At 39.0% G+C, this 9886-nt stretch overlaps 2 non-coding genes across 2 annotated transcripts; both read left to right on the plus strand.

Moving 5' to 3' along the window:
* Positions 1–4831: 4831 nt before the first annotated feature.
* On the plus strand, positions 4832–4913 carry TRNAL-AAG (transfer RNA leucine (anticodon AAG)). Its single transcript has one exon. It is a non-coding gene; the product is annotated as a tRNA-Leu (tRNA).
* Positions 4914–9568: 4655 nt separating this feature from the next.
* On the plus strand, positions 9569–9650 carry TRNAS-GCU (transfer RNA serine (anticodon GCU)). Its single transcript has one exon. It is a non-coding gene; the product is annotated as a tRNA-Ser (tRNA).
* The last annotated feature ends 236 nt before the right edge of the window (positions 9651–9886 follow it).

The raw sequence follows: 9886 nt of genomic DNA on the forward strand, positions 1-9886 counted from the left end.
TTTCACCTGTAACTCGCTCAACTGTCGGTGAATGCTGCGTTACCCTGCATAGCCAGGTCACCACAGCGGGTGTCCACAGTGTTTGGCCAAGTTACTATAGTTGTGAGCTTGTAGATGTGAGGTAGCGTGGCTGAGCAGGCTAAACTGGCTAGATTTAGGCTCTCGTCTCTCTGGAGCCGTGGGCTTGAATCCCAACACTTTAAGTTTACTTGAACCAAATACTTTTGCAAAAAAGGTTCATGTAATAAATATTCATTAGGGTCGTGGTTGTGAGTATGACACTAATGGATAAAAGTGGGACTAACAATGCTACAATTCCTGAGACTACCACTGCACTAACAGCCTGGGAGAGGTGTGAGCTGGATACAAGATACTTGCATGAGGGAACTAACTCGAAAGGGGAACTATCCACTGATGTTTTCTATCGCTTGCTGAGTGAGTATGTTGACACAATGGATGCAAAAGATTGTTTTGAGTGTACACAGATTCCTGTTTCGGTACAAGAGGGGGTTACCTATCATAGACTGTCATTAACATATGGGATACGTTGTAGTCTGTTACTAACAAGATTCTATAACCAGGAAGAGATTCAATATTTTTACTCAAATCATGATCTTGTGTTTTCTAATGTGCCTATCATAGAGGATGTGAGTGGGGTAGCTAAGTACTATAGCATAAAGTTAGGTAAAGGATTCTTTCAGGCAACATTAACAATTAGTACATCATATGCACACCACAATAATTTGACATGTTTGCTTACACCTGTAGAGAAAAGCTTTTTAGATCACACGGAAGAGAGAAGAAGGGCATTGAAGGGTAAACTAGAGAAAGGATTACAGCAACGGGCCTTTGCTAGTAGTGATTCTTATAGTGCAATTAGAGAACAAGGGAAGTTAGCTTTAGACGCACTACATGTAGGAAAGCTTTGCATATCCAAGACCAAATCATACTATGACAATGTGTTTGTGGGAATGAGTGAATGTAAGCGTGTGTTTTTGTTTCAGAGTAAATGGACGTTCATGTTAAATGGACAGGATCCAGCAATCCCCGGGATTTATTATGTATGTGGACTTAATGCTTATTACCGTCTTCCAAAGGGATAGTATGGGACATGTTATTTGGGGATAGTTTTCCCAAAGATATATCAACTTGACGATTTGAAAAGGTTACCAAAATTGTCTGAATTACATCGTACTAGACATAAGAAAGAGACTGCTGCTGGTGTAGTAGGAGACATATTTGGGACGATAATTTCTTCAGTGGGAGTTATTATGAACTCCATAAAGATTCAAAAGTTGTCTACTATTGAGGATAACATGCTGACAAACTTTTCAGGGGCTATTCTCCTGATGGATACTGAACTTGCTGCGGAGGGGGCTATGACTCTTCAAAACAGGCTTGCTTTAGACATTCTTTTAGTGAAAAATGGCAGAGTTTGTAGATTGCTCAATGGGTGTAATTGTTGCGCTTACATACCAGATAATAGTAATGAGATTAGAAGTATGTTTACTAACTTGACTAGGGATAGTACGGACTTGAAGGATTTGAAAGAACCAGGTGTTTGGAAAAAGGTTGGGAAAGGATTTGCTTCAGTGGGAAATTGGATTAGTAACATTTGGCATGGGATATTGTCTAAAATAATACAGGGGATATTGATTGTTATAGATTGCTTATTTGGATCATGGGTGGCATGTAAAATTAGTAAAAGAATAAAATTGAAGATGGCGAAAAATAATAGGAGGAGGGAAGAAAAACAAAGGGAAAAATTATTCAGGGCAAGATCAAAGGGGAAACCAAGAAGGGATGAGATTGATATGAGGGAATTTTAGTATGTAAAATTAGTAGGGAAGATTTGTGTGATGACAAGAGTCATCAGAGGAGGGATTGCTGGAGTGTGTCTTTTAAAATTAATATTAACATGAAAAGCTTACAATATATTGTGTAATGAAGCTGCATAAAAAATGTGTTAACGTAGAAATAATGCACACGTTTGAAATGTGCCCACGGGGAGTGGCTACCAATGTATACGAAGACTAATGAACGTTATTAATGCTGAATTAATTATGTACTAATGTTTTTAATTTGTATTAACATATCAAAATTGGAGTTATGTATTAGGAGTTTGTTCATTAAGCAGTAGGCCTTAGTTTAGCGAAGGTCTATGCCTAGCTGCCTGGTCTCATATTAAACTGTCTTTTTCTAACGTGCAATTTGCTATTTTCCTGAATGACATGAAACTGTACTTTCCCAGAAGCTAGAGATGTGTGTAACTATAGTAAATTCTTTCTCATGGGACCCTACTTGCTCAAGGAGACATTCTTGCTGAATGCAACAGTGTAATTTGTAACAGGTGCAAGGCTGCCTGGAGTAGGAGAAAACAATGGAACTACTGACTGTAGCGTAACATGTAACTTTTCTTACCTGACATTCCAACCGATGAAAACGTCAATAACATGGGCCAATCAACGACATGAGAACTGTGGTTTGTGTAAAACTCTGGTGAAGATTATTGGACAGAGATGGCGATGCACCAATGATTATCCATTGAGGAATTAGGACTAAATTAGACAGTTTTGATTTAACCACATGACCCGAGGAGAAATCAGGCATTTATTGGACATTCCACTCCAAGCCATTCTTTGCCATTCTACTGAGCCATTTAGGCCATTTCGTTTGAGACTTTACCGTTTGTTCGCCCTGTTACTCTAAACCACCCTTTACTTATTCCTTACCTGATACTTACTTTTCCTTTATATGAGGGAAGTTCTTGTTCCTTAGCTATGCCATACTGATACTTTGCCCTGTCCTTTCTTTGCTGATGATGCAAACGACTGATGTCCCGAGGACGAAGACTGACGCTGTTTGCTGATCCGTTGGATGGGTAACTATCTGATGAAAATTGTAATTGTCTGTTTGCCTTTTCTTTCTAGGTACCAACTGCTCTTTGATAGAGGCCATAGTTAGATGTTTTCCAAATTTGTGTTTGCTAAATTGTTTTGAATGAAGCCCAACATGCTGATGCTAATACGAGGTTATTTAGGGTGTTCACTAAAATCTGACGCAAATAGACAAATGATTGAGTTCTTGCTTTGTTGAACCATGCACTACTGAGACTTTGCTAAGTTGCTTCTTAATAATTATGTGTTAATACTGAGTGAATATTCTCTATGCATTGATTAATTGCGTTTCTAATTGCAAATCTGAAGAGTTACTAATGAGATGAATTGCTGATGAGATTAACAGAAATGACTTTAGATCGTAACCAGTAGGGAAATAAATATCCTAACACTTAACTAAATTGGTGTGGTTATTCATGACTGAAAGATCATGGTGTGTTCACTTTATTGACTCTCATTAAAGGTTATTGATTAGCATGCTGATTAGTTATTGCGATTGTTGTTGAGATATTGATCTATTGATTTGTGATGCCAAAAGACATCTCGTACTGGGAAGTCCCCGAACCTGGTCTAAAAGGTTCATCGACCTAGGCGTGTCTCCTTGTAAGTTTACTTATCAAGGCTCTGACGCGCCTTCACTAATAAAAAGTAATCTGATCGCTTGCTGCGGAGTCATCGTCAACAAAAACTACCAAAATATTACTTCAATGTATTGTAATTACGACTGCCTCAGTTTTATGCATTACGTGAGTAGTCGGACAGCAATTTATTTAGCGCAAAAATATTTCTTGTTGATGCACGTACGTTTTTAAACTGAAGTGTCATAGCTGTAGCGGCAATACTCCCAGTTTAGGTGGTTTTATAAACTAAGTTTTACTTTCTCCTACTTAAAACTTTTTGCAGAACAAGGCACATTAAATGGGAAGGCAGTTTTCCTTAATTGTGTACTATTTGCTGCCTAATGTTGACATGTAAGCACACCACCAATAACTGACACCTAGAGACTCGAAAGCGCCATACAAGTACAATATTTGTATGATATTGCACTTTAAATCCACGTACAACTGAATTAAAGCAATCTTAGCTCTTTTGAGGGTAGTGTGATAGTACATCACATATGGCTAGAACACGTTTGGAAAATGTAATTTTAATGATTACATTACATTTAACATATAAATTCAAGCTGAAGTAGGGATGGACAACAAGGTCGTATAGAGCAAAGCTGAAGACAACAAGTTACCATAACAATCTGTAAATATATCCTCTTTATTATGTTTAGACAACTATCACCTAATAGAACACATTTTGGCTACCATATTTTGTACTCCTGAAACATGGTGTTTTGAAGACGAGGTGGCCGAGTGGTTAAGACGATTTACTGTTAAACCATTGTGCTCTGCATGCGTGGGTTCGAATCCCATCCTCGTCGGTTTATTGTTCCGTCTTTAGTTTTTAGTATGTGGTAGGGCTGGGTTAACCCTATTTTATGTGAAAGTTAAATGACATATCCCATGGTATTTCCGGCAGTACAACGGCTCAGTTTGGAAACACCGCTCAGTTGAGTACTGTGCTTAGGCATTACTGTAAACAGCGCCAGCCGGGTTCTGCTCATGAATCACAAAATCTTTCCTCAGGCGGAGGGTTGGTAAGTTGAGGGACGTAGATAGTTTGATTCCTTATCCTTAAAGAAAGAGAACCAGCGCATGCGGGACGCCAATGTAAGGGTTGTCTTCCTACGGACTCTCAGGACTGGCGCTCCCTGACACCTCCCATGGCCCGGGGCCAATCCTGACCTACTGAATGTATCACGTGCCTGCTGCTGTTGGCGTTGACTTTCCTAGGATCACTTCACAGGCTATACACCCTTATTCTCCAACTCCACTATACAACAGAACATCTCACTTCAGAAAGCTTACAGAAACAGGTTTGCACAGGGTAGTGTGGCCGAGCGGTCTAAGGTGCGGGATTAAGGCTCCAGTCTCTTTGGAGGCGTGGGTTCGAATCCCACCACTGCCAGTATTTTTCAACTCACAAACGTATTTTGTCTGCATCAGTGTCTCACTCTCTGCCTTCTGCACCTACGATCCACATAGCGAGAGGTGAGACTATGTAAAGTGGTGACATATATATATAAGGGTAGCCAGACAGTGGGACCGAGCCTTCATATTTTAAAAAACCACAACCTAAGGTGACAAGAATTGTATCGGTAAACAAACCAGCTGTCTTGAAGTCTAACTATAGAGGCAACGAGAGGGGTCACTGTGATGCTGAAAGTTCAGTGAGTGTAAACAGTAGAACGCTGTGTGATTCGTTTCCTTGCAGGGATGACAGCTCGCGTTTCTAAAGCAGAGAGCAAACATACAATGGGGAAGAAGAATAAATAAGGAAAGACATATATTATATGCAGACTGTTATTATACTTTGCTTTTCACCTGTAACTCGCTCAACTGTCGGTGAATGCTGCGTTACCCTGCATAGCCAGGTCACCACAGCGGGTGTCCACAGTGTTTGGCCAAGTTACTATAGTTGTGAGCTCGTAGATGTGAGGTAGCGTGGCTGAGCAGGCTAAACTGGCTACATTTAGGCTCCAGTCTCTCTGGAGCCGTGGGCTTGAATCCCAACACTTTAAGTTTACTTGAACCAAATACATTTGCAAAAAAGGTTTATGTAATAAATATTCATTAGGGTTGTGGTTGTGAGTATGACACTAATGGATAAAAGTGGGACTAACAATGCTACAATTCCTGAGACTACCACTGCACTAACAGGCTGGGAGAGGTTTGAGCTGGATACAAGATACTTGCATGAGGGAACTAACTCGAAAGGGGAACTATCCACTGATGTTTTCTATCGCTTGCTGAGTGAGTATGTTGACACAATGGATGCAAAAGATTGTTTTGTGTGTACACAGATTCCTGTTTCGGTACAAGAGGGGGTTACCTATCATAGACTGTCATTAACATATGGGATACGTTGTAGTCTGTTACTAACAAGATTCTATAACCAGGAAGAGATTCAATATTTTTACTCAAATCATGATCTTGTGTTTTCTAATGTGCCTATCATAGAGGATGTGAGTGGGGTAGCTAAGTACTATAGCATAAAGTTAGTTAAAGGATTCTTTCAGGCGACATTAACAATTAGTACATCTTATGCACACCACAATAATTTGACATGTTTGCTTACACCTGTAGAGAAAATCTTTTTAGATCACACGGAAGAGAGAAGAAGGGCATTGAAGGGTAAACTAGAGAACGGATTACAGCAACGGGCCTTTGCTAGTAGTAACGGTTATAGTGCAATTAGAGAACAAGGGAAGTTAGCTTTAGACGCACTACATGTAGGAAAGCTTTGCATATCCAAGACCAAATCATACTATGACAATGTGTTTGTGGGAATGAGTGAAGGTAAGCGTGTGTTTTTGTTTCAGAGTAAATGGACGTTCATGTTAAATGGACAGGATCCAGCAATCCCCGGGATTTATTATATATGTGGACTTAATGCTTATTACCGTCTTCCAAAGGGATAGTATGGGACATGTTATTTGGGGATAGTTTTCCCAAAGATATATCAACTTGACGATTTGAAAAGGTTACCAAAATTGTCTGAATTACATCGTACTAGACATAAGAAAGAGACTGCTGCTGGTGTAGTAGGAGACATATTTGGGACGATAATTTCTTCAGTGGGAGTTATTATGAACTCCATAAAGATTCAAAAGTTGTTTACTATTGAGGATAACATGCTGACAAACTTTTCAGGGGCTATACTCCTTATGGATACTGAACTTGCTGCGGAGGGGGCTATGACTCTTCAAAACAGGCTTGCTTTAGACATTCTTTTAGTGAAAAATGGCAGAGTTTGTAGATTGCTCAATGGGTGTAATTGTTGCGCTTACATACCAGATAATAGTAATGAGATTAGAAGTATGCTTACTAACTTGACTAGGGATAGTACGGACTTGAAGGATTTGAAAGAACCAGGTGTTTGGAAAAAGGTTGGGAAAGGATTTGCTTCAGTGGGAAATTGGATTAGTAACATTTGGCATGGGATATTGTCTAAAATAATACAGGGGATATTGATTGTTATAGATTGCTTATTTGGATCATGGGTGGCATGTAAAATTAGTAAAAGAATAAAATTGAAGATGGCGAAAAATAATAGGAGGAGGGAAGAAAAACAAAGGGAAAAATTATTCAGGGCAAGATCAAAGGGGAAACCAAGAAGGGAAGAGATTGATATGAGGGAATTTTAGTATGTAAAATTAGTAGGGAAGATTTGTGTGATGACAAGAGTAATCAGAGGAGGGATTGCTGGAGTGTGTCTTTTAAAATTAATATTAACATGAAAAGCTTACAATATATTGTGTAATGAAGCTGCATAAAAAATGTGTTAACGTAGAAATAATGCACACGTTTGAAATGTGCCCACGGGGAGTGGCTACCAATGTATACGAAGACTAATGAAAGTTATTAATGCTGAATTAATTATGTACTAATGTTTTTAATTTGTATTAACATATCAAAATTGGAGTTATGTATTAGGAGTTTGTTCATTAAGCAGTAGGCCTTAGTTTATCGAAGGTCTGTGGCCTAGCTGCCTGGTCTCATATTAAACTGTCTTTTTCTAACGTGCAATGTGCTATTTTCCTGAAGGACATGAAACTGTTCTCTCCCAAAAGCTAGAGATGTGTGTAGCTGTAGTAAATTCTTTCTCATGGGACCCTACTTGCTCAAGGAGACATTCTTGCTGAATGCAACAGTGTAATTTGTAACAGGTGCAAGGCTGCCTGGAGTAGGAGAAAACAATGGAACTACTGACTGTAGCGTAAAATGTAACTTTTCTTACCTGACATTCCAACCGATGAAAACGTCAATAACATGGGCCAATCAACGACATGAGAACTGTGGGTTGTGTAAAACTCTGGTGAAGATTATTGGACAGAGATGGCGATGCACCAATGATTATCCATTGAGGAATTAGGAGTAAATTAGACAGTTTTGATTTAACCACATGACCCTAGGAGAAATCAGGCATTTATTGGACATTCCACTCCAAGCCATTCTTTGCCATTCTACTGAGCCATTTAGGCCATTTCGTTTGAGACTTTGCCGTTTGTTCGCCCTGTTACTCTAAACCACCCTTTACTTATTCCTTACCTGATACTTACTTCTCCTCTATATGAGGGAAATCCTTGTTCCTTAGCTATGCCATACTAATACTTTGCCCTGTCCTTTCTTTGCTGATGATGCAAACGACTGATGTCCCGAGGACGAAGACTGATGCTGTTTGCTGATCCGTTGGATGGGTAACTATCTGATGAAAATTGTAATTGTCTGTTTGCCTTTTCTTTATAGGTACCAACTGCTCTTTGATAGAGGCCATAGTTAGATGTTTTCCAAATTTGTGTTTGCTAAATTGTTTTGCATGAAGCCCAACTTGCTGATGCTAATATGAGGTTATTTAAGGTGTTCACTAAAATCTGACGCAAATAGACAAATGATTGAGTTCTTGCTTTGTTAAACCATGCACTACTGAGACTTTGCTAAGTTGCTTCTTAATAATTATGTGTTAATACTGAGTGAATATTCTCTATGCATTGATTAATTGCGTTTCTAATTGCAAATCTGAAGAGTTACTAATGAGATGAATTGCTGATGAGATTAACAGAAATGACTTTAGATTGTAACCAGTAGGGAAATAAATATCCTAACACTTAACTAAATTGGTGTGGTTATTCATGACTGAAAGATCATGGGGTGTTCACTTTATTGACTCTCATTAAAGGTTATTGATTAGCATGCTGATTAGTTATTGCGATTGTTGTTGAGATATTGATCTATTGATTTGTGATGCCAAAAGACATCTCGTACTGGGAAGTCCCCGAACCTGGTCTAAAAGGTTCATCGACCTAGGCGTGTCTCCTTGTAAGTTTACTTATCAAGGCTCTGACGCGCCTTCACTAATAAAAAGTAATCTGATCGCTTGCTGCGGAGTCATCGTCAACAAAAACTACCAAAATATTACTTCAATGTATTGTAATTACGACTGCCTCAGTTTTATGCATTACGTGAGTAGTCGGACAGCAATTTATTTAGCGCAAAAATATTTCTTGTTGATGCACGTACGTTTTTTAACTGAAGTGTCATAGCTGTAGCGGCAATACTCCCAGTTTAGGTGGTTTTATAAACTAAGTTTTACTTTCTCCTACTTAAAACTTTTTGCAGAACAATGCACATTAAATGGGAAGGCAGTTTTCCTTGATTGTGTACTATTTGCTGCCTAATGTTGACATGTAAGCACACCACCAATAACTGACACCTAGAGACTCGAAAGCGCCATACCAGTACAATATTTGTATGATATTGCACTTTAAATCCACGTACAACTGAATTAAAGCAATCTTAGCTCATTTGAGGGTAGTGTGATAGTACATCACATACGGATAGAACACGTTTGGAAAATGTAATTTTCATGATTACATTACATTTAACATATAAATTCAAGCTGAAGTAGGGATGGACAACAAGGTCGTATAGAGCAAAGCTGAAGACAACAAATTACCATAACAATCTATAAATATATCCTCTTTATTATGTTTAGACAACTATCACCTAATAGAACACATTTTGGCTACCATATTTTGTACTCCTGAAACATGGTGTTTTGAAGACGAGGTAGCCGAGTGGTTAAGACGATGGACTGCTAATCCATTGTGCTCTGCATGCGTGGGTTCGAATCCCATCCTCGTCGGTTTATTGTTCCGTCTTTAGTTTTTAGTATGTGATAGGGCTGGGTTAACCCTATTTTATGTGAAAGTTAAATGACATATCCCATGGTATTTCCGGCAGTACAACGGCTCAGTTTGGAAACACCGCTCAGTTGAGTACTGTGCTTAGGCATTACTGTAAACAGCGCCAGCCAGGTTCTGCTCATGAATCACAAAATCTTTCCTGAGGCGGAGGGTTGGTAAGTTGAGGGACGTAGAT

This window comes from Pleurodeles waltl, chromosome 12 (assembly GCF_031143425.1).
Source record: "Pleurodeles waltl isolate 20211129_DDA chromosome 12, aPleWal1.hap1.20221129, whole genome shotgun sequence".
In the NCBI taxonomy this organism is placed as follows: Eukaryota; Metazoa; Chordata; class Amphibia; order Caudata; family Salamandridae; genus Pleurodeles; species Pleurodeles waltl.